This window comes from Wyeomyia smithii, chromosome 2, assembly GCF_029784165.1.
Source record: "Wyeomyia smithii strain HCP4-BCI-WySm-NY-G18 chromosome 2, ASM2978416v1, whole genome shotgun sequence".
NCBI classification, from domain to species: Eukaryota; Metazoa; Arthropoda; class Insecta; order Diptera; family Culicidae; genus Wyeomyia; species Wyeomyia smithii.
The window spans coordinates 180691228-180711402 of NC_073695.1; the positions used below are offsets into that span (position 1 = coordinate 180691228).

At 38.5% G+C, this 20175-nt stretch overlaps 1 protein-coding gene across 3 annotated transcripts in view; it reads left to right on the forward strand.

The window, feature by feature from the left end:
* LOC129724450 (kin of IRRE-like protein 1) overlaps positions 1-20175 on the forward strand; it is a 907851-nt gene that overhangs the window by 380297 nt on the left and 507379 nt on the right. The window lies entirely within an intron of this gene.

Sequence of the window (20175 nt, forward strand, 5' to 3'; positions counted from 1 at the left end):
TTGGCCGTAAAAATTTAAATCTTCTTATTTCAGTAAACCACATTTCAGCTGCCGCAGCCCCAAAGGCAAACAGAAACCCTGCAGCTTAAAGACAAACAGCAAACGTACTCCTGCAACCGTCGAGTTGTATGATCCTGATGGAGCCGGTGCACTCGGGACAAGAAAACGATATGCTCCCTGGGGCCATTTCCATTGTTCGGTTTTCTTTCCATGTACTTTTGCATCTTCTTTTCAATGCATGAGTGGGCGCAGCGAGTGCAGTTCTATTGCGGCAGTAGCAGTTATTCCTTGGAACAAAAGGAGCTTGCGCTGATCCCTCCGGCGCTGGCAATTGCAGGTACCGGCTGTGAAACCCGGGTCGAGGTTAGAGGGGAATGGTACTATATTTCGGGTGTGGGTCAGGAGGTCAGGTAAAAGAGAATATCCCTGCAGTTGCACATGCATACCATGGAAAGGTACATCGAAATGCTGCATCAGAGAAAAATGCTCCAATCCAAAAGGGATGGAATATAAATCACCTTTTTCTGACGTTGGTTACGACGGATCCACCTTCTACGGCTCAATTTATTTGCCTGTTCACTTATCGATGTCCTAACCCGAAGGCAACCCAGACACTGTCAGAACGAAACGAAGGGCGAGTGTGTTTTAGCTACAAAATTGCTACCACCGTACCGTGTTTTCTACGTTAAGCCGTACACTTCGGAACATGAAAACGAAGTGCCACGATGGAGAGAACTGCGGGTTTGGAAAAATTGCTAGGTGGAAAGAGAGAAAAAATGGGTAAAAAGTGGTAGAATTACCCTGAAGCTCGAATCGATCGAAAACGAATAGTTTTTTATTTTGAGGACTGCAAATTTAAGTTGTGTCAGACTGTGCATATTTGGTTTTATCGCTGCCTGTACTCCTAAGGTATGTAGCATCTGTGGATCAGTGAAGGGTAAAGTTTGGTAGAACTTATTCGATTTTGCTCTGTAAGCAACATTTCTGCTATGAAAGTGCTCTTCAAGATGTATAGAAAACTAACATATATACTAGAGTGGGGAAAAGTGGTCGATTTTCCAGAACCAAGTTTTTTTGGTTCCGTTTGGGGCTCCAAACAACCCTAAACTTACCGGAAGTCGATTGGTTTTGTCAACGCTTGGCGCATTGCATTTCAAATTTGTATGAAAATTTATATAGGAAAACCTATTTTTTTGCATTTACCTTTCTAGAGAGCTCAATAATGATCTAATAATGCACTACATTATGTAAAAGTATAGTATTTTAGATGCCTTATGAATTTGCAGAAGGCACTGAAGAGCTAGGATGTCCCTAAGAAGAGCTATAGCTGTTCAAAGTTGAGTATGTCGATTTGAATGCAGAAAATCTTGTTTTCTGCCAACATTACCAATGCACCGGCGCGCTATGGTCGGAATCGTGAAATTTCACGACAAAAATCTGTAATTCGGAAACCATCGATGCTAATAATTTCTTGTCTTCTAGAAAGTTTCTCTACTAAGAGAAATCTATCTTTTGGTATGGATGGTTACTAGGGTGGTCCTAATGTACTTGAAATAAAAATTGTAACTTTTTTATCTTACGACATAGAGCAATATTGTCTTCCACAAAATTATAGATAATTTAATTTTATGAAACTTTGTTTAAAAAATAATTTCTCTATCTTGTTTTTTCACTGTTCTATGGCAATTTTTCTAAATTCATTTGGGGTGGTTCGAAAAAAAGCACTATTATTGCTCTAGGTTTTTTCAGTTTTATTCGGATTTCAAAGTAGTGTTCGTGTGACTTTTAGGGCGTGAAAAACTGCATATTTTGACACCAATAGATGATTGCTAACTATCCAGAGAAAAAAGTTACATGTGTTTTTTCGTTCTAAAATGACACATTTTGGAGGCACCCTACTCCTTTGTTTGCACATATATGCAACAACAACTCGTTTAGGATGAAAGTACATAGTTTCACCTTCAAAATCCATGTTGTAGAATTTGTCAACTTTTGTGCCCTCTAGGCTTAAAACGCATTTAAAAACTTGAAGATTTACACAAAAAATTGCTAATCCACCATTAAAAACCATCTAGTCATTCCAACTTAATTTTTATTCGGAAAATTCGTCCGAGTGACTTTTGGGGCATGAAAAAGCGCTTTTTTTGATTTCAATGAATAGTTTCAGTGCTTGTTGAAAATAAATTATCGTTGTTTTGATATGTTGTTGGTGTCATATTGTTGTAACAGCCAAATAAATGCATAAAATATACTCGAATATAGCGTTATTTGGTAACAGCGTGTAAAGTTCATGTTTTTTTTTAATGTTGGTAGCATTGCATAGCAATCTCCAGCAGTGTTTTTACTACTTATTCACATACACGTTGGAGGAAATCGTTGCCATTAGTGTGTGGTACTCAAATATCAAAGGCTCACTGTAAGCATACTCGCGGGAAGTATGTTCTACATATATGTGATACATAACAGCATTGTGGTTACCATAATGACCTAACAGTATAATCGTTACTTGGTGACTTTACTATTATGAATTACACAGATAGACATAGCGGACTTTGATAAACTTTGTGACGTGACATTCAATATGTACGTGAACCAATACGGGTGGTATCCCATGCCTGCGACACTTCACAAAATTTTTGTTCATTCTACAAGGATCATGGCAAGTCTACCCCTCTCAACGGGATTTATGGGCGAACAAGGCTCTGAAGCTAGAAACAAGTACTATCGGAACGATCGCCAATTTCACGCCCGGAAAATTTCTAGAGATGCTGATATTACGGATGTTTTTTATCGTGCTATTGATTCGTCAGATCCAATTCTTGCAGCTAGATCTGCCAAAAAAAGAACAGATGTTCAAAGGTCTACGATTGAGTGGAAAGAGTTTTTGGAATAATATAAAACAATTTAAGTTTGTAAACATTCGAATATATAGAGAACCCTATTAAAATGTCATTTTTTAATTTTAAAACAACGATAATTTATTTTCAACAAGCACTGGAAACTATTTATTGAAATCAAAATAACCGCTTTTTTATGCCCCAAAAGTCACTCGAACGAATTTTCCGAATAAAAATTAAGTTGGAATGACTAGACAGTTTTGAATGGTGGATTAGCAATTTTTTGTGTAAAAACTTCAAGTTTTTAAATGCGTTTTAAGCCTAGAGGGCACAAAAGTTGACAAATTCTACAACATGGATTTTGAAGGTGAAACTATGTACTTTCATCCTAAACGTGTTGTTGTTGCATATATGTGCAAACAAAGGAGTAGGGTGCCTCCAAAAAGTGTCATTTTAGAACGAAAAACCACGTGTAACTTTTTTCTCTGAATAGTTAGCAATTATCTATTGGTGTCAAAATATGCAGTTTTTCACGCCCTAAAAGTCACTCGAACACTACTTTGAAATCCGAATAAAACTGGAGCAATAATAGTGCTTTTTTTCGAACCACCCCAAATGAGCTTAGAAAAATTGCCATAGAACAGTGAAAAAACAAGATAGAGAAATTGTTTTTTAAACAAAGTTTCATAAAATTAAATTATCTATAATTTTGTGGAAGACAATATTGCTCTATGTCGTAAGATAAAAAATTAAAAACAATTTTTATTTTGAGTACAATAGGACCACCCTAGTAACCATTCATACCAAAAGATAGATTTCTCTTAGTAGAGAAACTTTCTAGAAGACAAGAAATTACTAGCATCGATGGTTTCCGAATTACAGATTTTTGTCGTGAAATTTCACGATTCCGACCATAGTGCGGCGTCAGTAGGATTTCCATCAGAAGTAACCTGTCGCAACGAGTTTATACACTCAGCTGGATCAAGCAAACAAATTTAGGTCAATATTCTAGGCGTAGGTAGAATCTACAACGTGTTTCAGAGGTTACTTCTGATGGAAATCTGACTAACGCCGGTACACTGGCAGTGTTGGCAGAAAAAAAGATTTGCAAAATAAATTTCGACATACTCAACATAGAACAGCTCCAGTATTTTTTGAGATACCCTAGCTCTTTGTTGTCTTCGGCCAAGTTGTTAGGCATCGAAAAACCCACCATTTGAAGTCATGAAACTTATGGTTTGAGCCACTTTGAGCTCTTTAGAATGGAAAATGCAAATACGTTGGTTTTTCAATACAAATCTCCATATAAATTTGAAATGCAATGCGCCAAGCGAAGACAAAACCAATCGACTTCCGATAAATATAGGATTGTTTGGGGCTCCAAATAGAACAAAAAAAAACTTGGTTCTGGCTTTTTGTTATCAAGTTTTGTTTCTTCCATATAACGATTCCCCACCCTAATATATACTATTATAGTCTGAATTTCGAAAGATAAACGAATGTCTACAAGGCAGTAACATAAGAGTTAGAGAAGTATTTTCAAGTTATATATAGAAATACTTTATCAAATTTGTTAAATATTATGAACTTAGTATTATCTGTGAATTGCGAACGAGACGGTGTGGTGTGGTCTGTCGTTATTATAGAGTGATTGATCGTGGTTCGCGCTATGCAAAAACTGATCCTGGTTCGTGCTATTAACTCGATCATCGATATACCATTGAATAGTCAGAGATTTAAAATTAGATTAATTTTCAAAGATACTTCTATTTTTGACGTAGGATTACGTCTAACCGCACTATATCGAGATACATTCCGCGAAAACTAAAACTAAGATGTAACCACATGATGGATCACAATAATCAATATGTCGTTATATTGATAAAATGATGGAAAATTTTGTGATTCTTCAATTTTCATTATCACTTCAATAAAAGTTTCAAGGTCGAATTTTCATCAACAATGTACCAATCATATGCGAGCACGCCTGGCACAGACTTCATGAATAGACACCAACTGCCTGCTGTGATATCCTGTATAGCAGTGGCAAAAAAAAAAATTGACAGAATCTCCCCGTCCCAACAGGTCAACCAATGTTAGCCTCCATGACCCTAGACTATTTGGATGTCTTGAAGGTGAAACTTTTTCGGAAAGTTCGTAGCCACCTCCACTATCAGACAGTATTACGTTCTGCTGTTTGTCACGATAGCGAAAATTCGCTTTAATCCCTAAGTGGATTTCGGATCCGACAAAACGTCCTCAACGTGAGTGTGAGTTTGTCTGTTTCCATCAGGGATGTATGTAGAAAACTTCATGTAGTTTTCGACGAGTTTTCTATGTAGAATACCTCTTGTAGAATACCTAACCAAAAACGAGTATTCTACGAGTATTCTACGAAAACCTGCAAAGAGATTTTTTGTGGTGAATTACATGAAGAATAAACGAAATTCAAGTTTAAAAATATGATTTATTTTTAATTGTGATGATTTTTGTGTGTGAATTGAGAGCGAATTTGACATTTAAAATCGTTGCTTTTAATCTCCATCGATTGATTTTGTTTTTGATGTGTTTAATAACTTTTCGAATTAGAAATACCTCCCGTATGCAAAACATTCTAGGGCTTTCTAGCCAGTACAAACGACAAACCCAGATATGTTTAATTTTATCTTCGAAACTTTATATAATTTTATAAATTAAATTAAGTAGTAATTCAGAACCCAAAAAATGAGTAATTACTTAACTCAAAACTGAGTAACACTGTACCCAAAAAGTGAGTAACAATCACTCAATTTTAAAAAACGCGTATGCGTATTCACGGAGTTACTCAGTTTATAAGTTGTTCCACTTTTCACGAAAATGCGTCAAATCTTACTTATTTTAGAGTTATTTTTCCCGAGGGTGTAAAGAATTCTTCCTGCAACCGTTAAGAGTTGTATGGAATTTTTGGTGGGCTCTTTTATATATGCCAGGGACACCATGAACCACTGAGATGTTGGGTATGCTCTAAATATATGAGATTTGCCAGCGATAGCATAGTTATGTAGAAATCATGCGCCTTTGCTGTTGCACTGACGTATATTATGCGATTTTGCTTTCATTAGCATTATTGGATGGCAACAAATATGTTGTTGAACCGTGAATTACTAGTGAGATTATTGAGTGAAAACTTTGTTTGCTTTTTTGAGTTTCTTTATCATTGCTTGTTTCGCCATAATTACAAAATAGTTCGGAAAAACACTTTTTTGCTTTTTCGTGTTTCTTTTTTTTTTGTTATAGTAATTCTCCCGTTACTTAAATACACCTAAACAGCGCAGCGAATGGCATTTTATGACTCATACTGTGAGTTTTCGAGTGTTTGAGAGTTTTCTACTTGCAAGAGGTTTTCTACCGTAGAAAACGTAGAATACAGTTTTCGACGTAGATTACTTACGAGTCCCGAAAAATCACGTAGAATACCATCTCTGAAGGATCCTCGTCGATATCATCAGAATTAGTAACCGAGTTTACCATGCAGAAAGGGCATCTTCACAACCAGCTGGTGTATGACTAGTTCACTTCACACTGCGACTGCTAGAACGATCAGCCTGTCTACTGGGGCATAGGCTTCGTGATAATCGAGACCAGGTTTCTGGAGGAACCCTTTGACGACCAACCTTGCCTTGTGCCGCTCAACATTTCCGTCAGCATATTTCTTCCCGCAGAATGCAAGAGCTTTACTTTCGCTGGATGCTTTAGTTACCATCACGTGGTTGTTCTCCATGGCTTGCAGTTCATCGCAGATAACCGACAGTTAGTAATCCTTGTTGTCTCTTGCGTCAATTTCGTCATTGGGTGATAATACTTATTTTTCGCTTATTTTCCGTCACTGTTGTGCCAATCTCCGAAGCCCGGAAAGGCGACTCCACCTATAATCCGCTGATTAACGGAACAACTCAAACGGTGCTACTTGCGATGGAAGACGTGATTTCAGAAACTATTACCTCAGAAAATCTTCGACACCTATGTCGGCGTTGGGATTCGAACCTAGACCACCAGCGTGCCCCCAGTTTTATTGGGTGATGGTGGATCTGTAGAATCAAGAGTAATAGTGGCAGAAGTTGCTCTAAATTCAGGTTGGAAATCAAACAACTTACCTGGAAGTCTGCGCTCCCGTTTGCTCCACTTCTCGTTGATGCCGGACAATCTTCGCTTGTTTGTTGTAGGGTTTGTTTCTTCTTCCAATTCATCATGAGAAACTTCATCCACGCATTCTTCTGTAGGGACTTCAGGTGGTAGTTCATCATCAGAAATGTTCAAAATTCCCCACTCTCTGGATCATGAAAGATGGGGATCACCAAGGGAACTTGACATGCCTTTTTACATTTGCCCAGTGTAAGGGAAACATTTTTCGTTGAACTGAACGTCTCTTGTAATAACGATTTTGTTCGTCAATTTGTCCCAAAGATGATATACATTCGAAGTGTAGCAAATTATTACTCATCTTTGGATCTAATTTTTTTTGTTGGTTTGGGATCAACGTCATAGCATTGCATCCAAATCTCAATCCAAATCTAATCCATATCTTGTCAAGGTCTGGTGTACGCAATCCACTTCTCTGCAGGGGTTACGTTTCCAACCAAAGTCACCGTAAGGTACTTTACGCAGAGTCGCTTTCGATCACAACGTCTTCGCAGCCTTTCATTCAAGCAGAATCAATCGTAGCTTTTCAATTAGATGCCCCGTTTTACTGTTGGGTTCCGGGTACGAGACATGGACAATGCTCGAAGAGGACCTTCAATCACTAGCCATTTTCGAACGACGTGTGGTTAGGTCCATCTTCGGCAGAGTATGTGATTATGGCGTATGGAGTCGAAGAACGAACCAAGAGCTGGCACAACTCTACGGCGTGCCCGGTATCCAGAAAGTCACTGAAGCTAGAAGGGTACAGGTCTCAGAAATAAAGGACTCTCAAGGAACTGGAGACAAGCTGCCGAGTGCGTTCGCGTAACATTCTGACGCAGGTGAAATCCTGAGGGATGTTTTACCAAGAAATTAAGGTGATTGCCTTCTTGACGACTGCCGCATTAGCATTTCTTTCCAGGTTTCTCTGAACGACAGTTCTTCTGCATGTGCCCAACCTTGCACAGCCAGTTAACTTCTTCTGCTGCACGTCACTCAAGTCAAGCTGGTGACCTCCCCTATTTCTCTCTTCGGCAAACGGTCGCTGCTTCTCCTCTAGATTATCTTTAGATCTTATCGGTCGTGAATTACCGAACAATAAAATCAAATGTGACGAATTGAACTCGCCTGGAGATTCCTTCCTTCTTTCGTTATCGTGTCTATTTCTTCCTTAGCAATGTTTAACTTGAAACAGATTTTTTCATTTTTTTGACGTAGAACTACGTTTTTCTTTAGCCTACCACATAGGGATGCAAATAGGAAATCTTTTAACGAAAAAGGGACGAAATTGGTCCTTTTTCAAATGCTTATAAATCGGTTTATTTTTAACCGATTTCCCTCATTCTTGTAGCAATTGATTGGGAAATTATACACACATCCGTCCAAATGTAGTAAAATGTTGATTGATTTTGCGAACTATTGAACTATTGAAAATGGTCAGGTCTTGTTGAAACAAAAATTACGTCCTCTGATTGGTCGCTTGGTGCCTTTCCCTAAAACAGGGGACACCTAGTTAGCGGCAGCATTGCGGGTTGCGCCAGTAAACAAATCACATCACATATCTAAGCAACAGTGAGGTAGCACCAAACGTCTGGATTTGCCAGTTAAGGGCTTCGGCCTTCTTCCCGCGATGAAGTTTTGCCTTATCTTGGCAGTAACACATTCTGTGCTGAATTCTAGCAATGCGAAAAAAGCTCTAACAGATGTTGAACAGCAAAATGCCTTTCTCAAAGCAAATAAACAAGTAATTGAAGGTTAATAATTTACACAAGCATTCTGTGCTGGATCCTAGCAATCATATTCTGTCGCGGTCATCTAATTTACTTTATTTATCTACCTAATTCCCTCACTGTTGAGGCAGTACAGTACAAATGTAGCGATCAGCCTAACGGGTTTTGAACAACAAACAGCCCTGCCAGAACGCCTTAACAAAGGTGACTAAATCGACTTTGAATTGAAAGTTGATTCTATCAATCAGCATGAACAGAATTTCATCGTCTGCCAGCTGCTCAATTGCAACATGATGCAACACGCAACAGCGAGCAAACGAAATCGCGTGATGTTGTTACAAGCCGCAATACGATACGGGTTAATATCTTGGCGTGTGTGAGAGCACCATCGGTGTTTTTCCGTTGGATACAAAAATTAAACGCGAATTGTGGAATCATTCGTCTAAAGAACATGAGAGAACGGTAAAACTTAGAAATGAGGCGTGGCCTATTTTGTAGCAACCTTCGGCTATGAAAAAGTGTCCCTGGTGAAATCAGTTACATCTTTTAGTTGAAAGGTGAACTGGACGGACCGTCCATAGCGTTGACAGTAGCTAGAGCGGATTGCAGCAGTAGTAGCGGGTTGCCCTGTAGCTGATTGACGATTAAACAAATCACTTGCCCGGTGGTTGGTCACCAGTGTGTCGAACAGTTGACTTTTTGTATGATACCGCATCGAAAAGTGCTGTTGCCTCTCTTGTAGACTTCAACAGCAGCGGTCAACCGTATGCTTCTTTATTGGAGAGAATCGTCTGACTAGTAGCCAACACAGATGATTATCGTTTCTCTTTTGTGCCGATCTCCAGAGTATTTTTATTAACTTACCAGAGAAGAAACTCCCTTCAATACTGTGCGTAGTTCTACGTCGGTTATGCGGTCGTGTCTTTGATACAACCTCCTACTTTTTTATTTATTTATTTATTTCACATTCCTTTTGTTTTCTTGTATCTAATCCTACAGGGGTTACCCAATAAACGAACGACAATACAAGAATATCATTCATAAACCGTTATACCGTTATACTCGGATCTTCCTTTTGAATTGATTAAAGTTCAGAAAGATGTCCACGTCGTTATAGCTCTCGTTGTAAACGAGATAAAGGCGCTGATTTTCCTAGGTTTGTTCTTGATCTAGGAACGCTGCATAAATTCACCGCGTGCAGACCTACGTGGGAAATCGGTAGTTGATATCGTTGATAAGTTTACAGTGAATTGTGCCATGGACCAGCCGATGAAGCGTAGACACGTCGAGGATGCGTCGACGATCACTTAATGATGTCAGTTGCAGGCGGCCTTGATTGGTACGGCTCATAAGAGTAATGATGCTGTACAGTTTCGATTCGTTCCACATACTGCGCATAATAAGGATTCCATGACGGTGAGCAGTATTCTAGTATAGGGCGTACGATGCGATTGAAAAGCGATATCATAGGTTCAAGTTGGTTGAAGTTTCTAAAAATCCTCATCACGAAACCGGATAGTCACGTCGCCTTTCGTACGATCATGTCAACATGTGAATTAAAGCTCAAACGAGTGTCAACTATTATACCCAGATCGCGTGTCTCAGATACCTTCTCAAGCGATACTCCGTACACAGAATACATTGATTCGACAGGACGTCTCTGGCACGAGAAGGTACCTAATTTGCTTGCTCTTCCTCACATTAAGAGTAAGACCATTAGCTATACACCACTGTATAGTAACGTCGATCGTCTTCTGCAGTCCCAAGGTGTCGTGTACAGTCGCGATGCGCTTAGCAATTTTCACATCATCAGCAAACGCCCAACATCAGTCTGCTATCCGCAATAGTAAGTCATTGAAAAATAGTAGATAGAGTGAGGGACCAAGTACAGATTTTTGGCCGACTCCTGAAGTTGCGTAGATTAGTCGAGATGACACACCGTTGAGTTTAACCTGGTAAGCTCGATTGAGGAGGTACGTGCCCAGTGGGTTAATAGTAGCATCAGAAAGTCCGTGGGCTTTACCTTTCTCGAATAAAAAAAAGTGTGGAACTTTGTCAAATGCTTTTGACACATCGAAGTAAACTGCGTCCACCTGGCCATCATCATCAAGCACATCGTTGAACTTTTGTACCGTTTCCATTAGATTCGTTAGAGTTGATCGATTTTTGAGGAACCCGTGCTGACTGGGGTGCATGAACTTCAACATGTGGCTCCGTAGTTGGTCCTTATAAAGGTTTCTTCTCATTCTCTGTAGTTGGTCATTCATAACGGTTTCCTCTCAAAGCGTTCCACACTTTAGCTGCCGTTTGCTTCTGTTGAACAAATTCAAGAATTTCATCCGCTATTAATCTAATGAGAATTGACTTGGCCTTTCTGTCGGTTTGATTCCACTTCGTGAAAGCATCGCCTGCCGCCGAAGGTAGTTCTGTTAGCGCAGATGAAATTTCAACTGCATTCAAGTGAAGCTTGACCAGGAAACGCCAATTTTTGAAATTTGGTCTCGTCAGCTGCGCGATATATTGCTTTAAATTATCTATACCTTACCTCTAGGATAACTTCGGACTTTTACTTGGACGCATACAGACGACGTTAATGACGTTAATGAACAAGGTCTTTATGTCTTCTCCACGAGCGCTCATTAACTTCTCGAGGAGTGCTCGGCAGTGCTTTCTTCTCGGAAAATGTTCGTAATGTTAACGTAAAATGATGAGCAAATCGCCCTTCGCCAACCCCTGTCGTAACAGTTCGGTTACTGATACCGTTAGCCGTCCCCGCTTCCTAAAGAGAAAGTACTTGCGCTTCTTGTAGTGGAGGAGTTTCCTTACGGTTGCCTTTTCATCAACGTGCAGGCAATTATGCCAAAACCCCTCGCATAGTATTATTGACTGTGTCAGGAATGTGTCTTCATTGTTCCTCCAGGTCTCCAGTCATTTCATCGATCTGCTCATAAATCTCCCGAGCTGTAATCAGCAACGCTGTTAGCAAACAACCTTTGGATGTCCAACCCCTCTCCGAAAACCCTAATTTGTATGTGTTGACTCAGATAAACAGCCACTTAGGAGTCTCCATCGAATGACACACTTGATCTGTTTCACTTGTGCTACGAAATCAACGCTCCACTGAATGTCGTTTCAATTCTTGGATCTACCACTCGGAACTCAAGTGCACCCGCCTTCGACCATCGTGGTTGGCTGCGACTTCCACGCCCGTGTGTGCTGATTTGAGTAGAGTACCAAATACTAGTTCGGCTCTGTAATTTTTTGGTTTTGATAAGAATCTAGAAAATAACACAGTAGAGAGTTAGTGTCATGACGACACTATGTATGCTCGCGCGTGATTGGTTCATTGTTCACGGAAATTCGGCTTTAAAATTTTTCATTTTTACTAATGTAACTAATGTATCATCAAATTGTCCATCCAACGACATATTGCTTTTTTTAACTCCATCTTGTCTTTAAACAGTTATTACCATTTGAAATCTAACCTTTGGCAGATTTTTGTTTTAATTTTTTTAACGGTATGAAGGTATGAAAAAGAAAGACGCAGTCCTTCGTCATAAAAAGAGGCATACTTGTAACGCCTTGGCAGTGACAATTTTTCATCCTTACCTTTATTTTTATCCGAAAGATTTTTAATTTTTTATTTATTTAAAAGAAAGAACATTGTTTTAAAAAGTTACTTTTAATACGAAAAAAATTGTTCAATACCCAGCATAACCTTGAGTTGTGATCTAACGTCAAGAGAAAAATTCATTCTTTTCAACAAGATTTTTTCGTATCCTGAGATTGTACATCGTAAGTTCTTGCACGAGAAAAATAGTCGATCTCTTCCAACCCCACTCAGTTGATTTATTGTGCAATTTTACTGGTTAGTATCGCTCACAGAATCACAAAGTAGCAATCATTGCTATCAGTAAAGTGGCAACCATTCCAATTAGTTTAAGCTAAGCTAAGAAGGTCGGAGCCATCAACAGTGTTAATTGGCTGATTGTCAACTGTGACTAATAAGCAGCAGTAATTGCACATGGCAATAAACTTAGAAGCGGCGATTCGATTCAGTGGGATTCGGGCGTAATTTCCGATTTGCTCTCTCATGCTTTCTAATTTCCAGTTTGATTAGTGGCAGTAGCGTTTATGTTTCGACAGAATGCCACTAGCTATTAGGATCAATTTCATTTCCGTTTACTATAGCAGCAATGTTTACTTATTTTGTTCTTTGCTTTGTCTGAAGTCGTAAATATGTTTGATTACCTCCAGTCGCATAGAGCAGTGATATTATAGTCTGGCTTATACGAAATCGGGGGTCAATTCTTGCGTTCTTATTGTACCAATTGCAGCTTCTAAATGGTCCAACATTGTGCCAAAGTAACTTAAGTTTATGCTCAACTTGATAACCGTTTACTGAATCGCTGCCAAGCTGTCCATTAAATGCATGAAGCATGCGCCAAGCAGGAGCTTTTCAAATTCAATATTCACAAATCGTGCACTCGAAATCAATGATCCTTTTGCACTCTATACGCTTCTTTGAAATTTCACATCGGAATAAAAAATTCATTCAATGTTATGAGGCAACGAAATTTACCCGGAGAAGAATTCACTGCACCCGAACTGGATTGTTAGTGCAATCATGTTTCGTGTGGCTGATTTGATACAAGGTTTATTATATTTGGGGCAGAGCTTTGCACGTTTCTCGGTTGTGAATTACCAGTGGGTCGCATACAGCACGTAGCAACGTTTCTCTTCGGAGTGCGCTGCAAAGAAAACGGTTGCTACTCCCTTGCTACTCCTCGGTTCGATTTTGATAACAGAAATTTGTGATTCTGCCGAATAGAGCAGTTTCCAGCATTGAGGCCAGCAGAATGTTCGTTCGCGCCACGATGTTGTGGAAGCTAGTTGTTTATGCATGTGTGGCAAATACGTACAACGAATTCGTTCAAAATTGATTGTTTAGGACTTGGGATTGTATAGACTCTTCGAATATTAGGCAGCAATGCACTGGGAATCAAGGCTGACGTGAATCTGAGCTTGAAAATATTTTGATGAACTTTTTAATTTGATATATTTTTATTTATTTTTCTTCCCGTTTGATTTCAAGCGTAAACCTAATAGATATTTCGTAGCGGTAACGGTAGATTGGCTTTCACATAAGAAAAATTAGACCTCATTCTGGTGATAGTGCGCTAACAGTGCTCGGATTTGCTTTACCACCGATTCGACGAGCTTATGCTCGTGGCTTGTGATATAATTTTTTTTGCTAGATAATTACCGAAACAACTACAGTTTCATTTAACGATAATTGATACGTAATCCAGAAAACGTTGCGATTTATTTTATATTGTAGCCAAAGCTTCCATTAGCTTATCGATTTTCTATAAAAACCATTCCAACACTTCGTTAAAGTTCTTTTACGAAAGTCGACCGTAATAAGAAAAAACTTCGAGCAAATATTGCTCGTAATGCGCTGGGAATGAACAGCTTTCAGAAGGAGAAAAAAATCTGCAAACGTGATATCAATAATCACTTTTTAGGTTCACCTCCGACTCCACTCCTTGACCCGCTTGTCCGTCGGACAGAAGCAGCTCGGGTTTGGTTTGAAACTTTTCCACTCTCTTGTGACCGAACGTGCCATCAAGTAGCGTGAATCGATGGACAGCGAAAATAAACAATGCTAATAAAAGTCCAGCAATGAGGCATTATTAAAGCCTCCCAGATCGTCAACGGTGGTTCCGATGGGCGTGCCAACTGGCGGAAAGTTTCGACTCGGAACCTCTAGAGACTGTTCTTATAATAAAGACATAATAACTTCGTGATAGAGTAATATATTAGGATGGCGAAAAGTCGTGAGAAAATATTCCACCCCTCAATAGATTACTTTTTCGGTCTGCGCCATTAATATGAATTAGAAGCCGTTTTTTTATTTTATCTCATGACAGATCATGACTTCGAAAGGTTTTTATAAATTTTGGCGTTGTGATTGCCCCAAGACAGATTGCCTGTTGAGAGGTAAAATTTTTATTTTTCAGAAATTCAGATGTATTCAGATGTGAATTAGTATCTTTTATTTCTAAAATACAATTCTAACACACTGACTTTATTATCGTTGACATGAATTAGAAATGATTTAACAGTTTATGAAGATTTCGCAATTCATGTTCGATTTGCTAACATGAAACAAATTTTTGAACCGATGAAGAATTTGGTTGCAGCCGCAATTTACCCCTCCCCGTGACCACCGGCCTCAGTTGCAGGAACTCCTATAATCTTTGAGTGTAACCAATCGTATTACGAGTAACTTCGGTGAAATCGGGTTTCCAACCTTGCCCCCTCTGCTCTGAGAACTTGCTCCGCTGGTCTCTGATCTAAGTTTTATGCAAGATTAGAGCAGTTTTTGACGGCGATTTCATTGGTAGCGTATCCTGATTAGCAGAGTGTAAAAAGCGAGTCGTAAAAATCTTTTTGGTCAATCAAACTAAACGATAAGCTGTTTTGTAGCCATCTGAACTTAATGCTTCAACTGCAACAAGATTTTTCGTATGAAAGAATTCAGTTCAAAGAAAAATTGTTGAACTGTTCCGATAGACACAAAAGTTATAGAGCCAATATTGCAAAAATAATTTCTTAAAATTTTTTTTATGTAAAAGGCATCCGCAAAGGTAATATTCATAAAAATGATGTTAAAGCAATTTGTTTATCGCAAGTTAACAACTCAATATATGTTTTGTTGTGATGAGTAAACCACGTTGTTACATAACACTGGTCGACACAGGTGTTGCCCTTAATCTCAAACTGGAGAATATATTTAATTTTGGTAGTCTTCGTGTCCTAGAAGTATGTCAAAAGATCCCATCGTTTTTCGCCGAAATTTAGTCGTCCGTCCCCTTTCACTGTTGAATCGATGGGGATTCGAATTCAATTATTGCCAGAGAAAGTGTACGGGGGAAATTTGAATCTGGGGCTTGATAGCAATAATCTAGAAATAATCTGTTTTCTTCAAAGTTGTTACATATGGTGAAGCGTTTATTTTCTTGGTATCACAAATTAGGGTGGCCAAAGATTTCGATAAAATCAGAAGGCTAACTTTCTTGCCTTTATAGATAGGATTAAATATTGTTCTACAATGTTGTAGCCCCATTTATTTTTAACAACTTTGTGGAAAACGTCTTTTTATATCTTTCAAAATAACTGAATAAGAGCTATTTTACTATTTCTATAAAGGCAAATGCCCGTTTCCTTAAGACTAAAAACCACTGAATAGATTACGATTATTTAAACAATTTGTTGACATTTCTTGTTGCAATCATCTTCAGGAAACAATAAAAAAGTTGACTATTTGTCAACAAATTATGATAAATAGTGAATGAAAGCTCACCAATCAATTTAAATTCAGAGCACGCTAACACATAAATCGTTGAACCTGTGGTATACAAATTGCCACGATGGCAGACAGACATTCGCGTTTATAGATATAGTAAAATAGCTCTAAGTCGGCTTTGAAAGCTAGAAATTTTTTTTTAACAAAGTTGCAACAAATTTATGCGGCACAATTGAATGCAATGTTGTATGTAGAACAATGTTTGTACCTAGATATAATTTACAAGGATTAGCTAAATTCATCGAAACCTTTGGTTACCGTAATTTGTGATAACATGAAAACTCATATAAGATTACTTTGTAGAAGAAAGATTTTCCCTAGAATTTTGCTATGGAGCTCTAGCACTCAGTTTTCTTTCAAATGACAGTGGTGAACTGGGCTTCTCCATAGATTCACCAGTGAAAGGGGGCGCACGGTTATTTTTTAAAGGAAAACGGATGAGACTTTTGAAGCACTTGTGGCTAAACTAGGGGCACCAAAGAGGTTTAGTTAAACGGTTAAACTGCTATGATCTTTCATTTATTTGTTGTCCTTATAAGTATACTTGTTGTTCTATTTAATATCGGATTTATTATTGCTACCCGACTACGCCGACACTGGAGATTAGGGCACACGGACGACAAAGTAGAAAACTGTCTTCACACTGAAAACTAGACATGGCCGGCAGATTGATTGAATGCTGGCACGAAAAGGTTGTGTGTTGCTAAAATACGGCCGAGCTTTTCACTGTTGGCCAATGCAACTACCGCTCTGATGCTGCCACTATCGTAAAAAGGCAACGTTTTACTAAGGAAAGTTCCGCTGCACCTACCGCTGCACAGTGGTTCGCCCATAGGCGAAAAAAAAGCTGTTTTTGTTGGTCTATTTTATGAACAGTTTACTTTTGAGCACGAGATAAGTAAAGATGTTTGACACTTGCAAAATCAACTTAAACAGACGTGTTTTTTTACATTGTGTTCATATCCACTGTAGAACAAATTCGATTGCTTCATCTGTTTATTTTTATCATAAGCCTTTAGAAAAAAGGTTTGTTTTGCTAATGCGGTGTTGTTTGGATAGGTATGTGCTAAACTGTAATCATAATAAGTCGTAAGAGGAAACGTAGTAATAAAATCAGAGAGTACCACTCATACTTATATTCATGTAAATGGAACACAATTACCGCGCGAGACACTATCACCAAATTACCACCAAACGAAAGATTTAGGACATAAAACAGATTTGTTAAAGGTTTCAGCCGCAAATATTTGCATCTTAGTCGATGACAAGCGGCTAAAGATGGTTACTTTTTCGTTTGAATTTTATACTTCTTACATAGTTTCTTGGAAGGGTGGTGGTGTTATTTGGTGTTGAAATACGGGAGATTCCTGAGAAAATATAACTTTTTTTGAAGTTATTCCAGAAGAATAACGTAAAAGAAGAAAAATCAAGCTTTGATCCCTATGAGTATTTACTTAACGAAACCCGATTGCACTCAAATTTTGCATAAGGACTTTTTTCGAGAAGGCAAAACTTTTGAAAGCTGCCATATTTTGAAATTCAATGGTCAAACTTTTCCTTGTATTCGATTGGCACCCTATTATCCATGCATAATAATGGCAATGCTAGAAAATTTAAACAAGTTGGATAACGGCAGTCCCAAAAAAATTGTCATAATCTAAAAACACCTAATTCTGTCGATTTCAGTAGTTTTCAAGAGCAATACTGTAAAAAAAAAAAGATTTATGACCGCCCTTGCCATACAATTTGAACCACTGTGCGCTGAGGCTGTTACTGCCACTACTGCTACTGGTACCCGAAGACATCAACTTTTCAAACAACTGTTTTATTTGTCCTCAAAAGGACTATTTGTCGTTTAATTTTATATCGGATATAATGCTGACCGCATCTCTGTGCTATCCCCGACAGTGGAAATAAACCATTTTTCTGAACAGAATGAGGCAACTTTTCTTTGGCTTAAGTGACGGCTGCTGTATCTATTAAGGATACTGCCCGCTACCGCACAAAGGCAACTTTTACTAGAGGAAGTGCTGCTCCACCAGCTGGCCCTGCCAATATCGATGCTGATACCCGCTGCAGTTACTACTGCTTCTATCCGGCAGTGATGGAAACGAAACGAATATGATCGCAATCATCGTTTAATCTCCACATGTACACACCATGAAGTGTACAGACCGCGACTAGACTTGAATCCTCTCAACACATAATGAAATGATGATATGGTACGTAGGTTTCTGGGAGAAAATAGACACATGACTAGACTACATCTGCTCTGAAAAGCGATTCGCTCATTGCGTTTGTTTCTCCATATGCCGGTCGTTGGGGGAACAAAGAATAGCAGCAGAAGAATATCATGTCGCCCGAGCAGCAGCAGAGGTGTGGTGCGGTGGGAGCGAAAGTGTGGAGGAAGGGACTATTTTGGTTGACTTGAGCGAGAGTAGGATAGCATACATAGTCATTTTCTTTCTTGTTCCGACAAAAAATCATATTCTTGAGTCAAATGAGTAAGAACATAACAAGATCTGATCGCTATGTGTAACAGAGACGAATAACTTCATATACCGAGTTGTGCACATTGAGAATCATATGTTGTGGTGTACACTAACGACAAGCAATATATCGTAAAAAATAAAAGCAAAGAGAGTGAACCAACACCGATACTTTATTATTCGCATACTGATAACGATGTCAACGCATCTTAGCCTTGCTTTATACGTATTCAAAATCTCTAAAGGTGATTTTTTCCATCGCTGCTATCCGGTGTGGCTGTTATTACTAAGTGGGGACTGCTGTAGTCGCCGTCTTGAACTAATATGACCAGTTTCGGTTGAAACAGGCTCATTCCAAATTACTAGATCTATTATTCTGTCGACCGTGCTTGGGAAAGCAATCATATAACGATCAATCAGATCAAGATCAGATCGAAATTCCAACGAGGATTTACCATTTTGAATAGTATAGTTGTTTGCCATATAAAGGCTTAACAATTTTCAAAGTTTCGTTATGTGGTAACTAAATTTTATACAGTTAATAAAAGCTGTTAGAGTGTTGCATATTACTGAGGGAAAAGATATGTCAGTACGTTCTGAGGCATGCAGATGAAAAAAAAAAAACTATATCGCACGCTTAGCCTTGGGGCTAATAGCGGTCTCGATCAACTAGATTAGTTGAGAGAATTCGTTATCGATATTGTTTTTGGCACATTTTGCATGTGTAGGATAAGTACAACGATACACCGTGCCCCAGTGCTGAGTCGAGAAATTTCTAGCTCGAAAAGATCCTCGAGTCGATCGGGAATCGAACCCGATATCACAACCGTGTGGGAGAGCTAGCCGACCGACATCGCTAACCACAGAGCCACGGGGACCACCATGGAGATGCTCCATCATTTAAAGGTGTAATTAATAAAAGAAAAAGTATTAACTCTTCAATTCAGCATTTAATTTATCTTGAAAAGGACAACTTGTTGTTTAATTCAATATCGCATAAGATGCTGATCACATCAGTGAAAAGCTGTTTTAACTCTTAAACTTGACTGCTCATGTATTTTAAACGCCAGTTTTCCAGAACGTTGCACAGTGGTCTAAACTCGAAAAATCGTGATCGTTTTAGATTTGACTGTGAAATATTGATTTTATGTACCCAGTGTCTTCAGCAAGTTTGTTCCATATAACAAGACTTTTCTTTTGGCGCTTTCGGTTTTTTGATCAATCCCCCTAGTAGCTAGATATAAAATCAATTTTTTCTAATTTTCAAAATACCAGATTGCTTTTTTCAGCAAATTTGTAGAAAAATCTATAAGAAAAAGAATTGCTGAGCACTGTTTTCTTCTATCTGTACGTCTGATATGACGAAACAGAGTATTACGAGGAACACTCCTCAAAATTAGTTATTCGTCCATAACTTTTTCTGTAATCGTCGAAACAATTCAAAATGTTCTAAGATTTTGTTCATTCTGCTAAACCTCGCATTTTTGTAGAATATATTGGTTTGTTATTTTTATTTGTTGTAAAGATATTTCTAGTTTTTTGCTGAAAACAACCATATTTTGAGTCCATATTTCTCCGAAGGTTGCAAA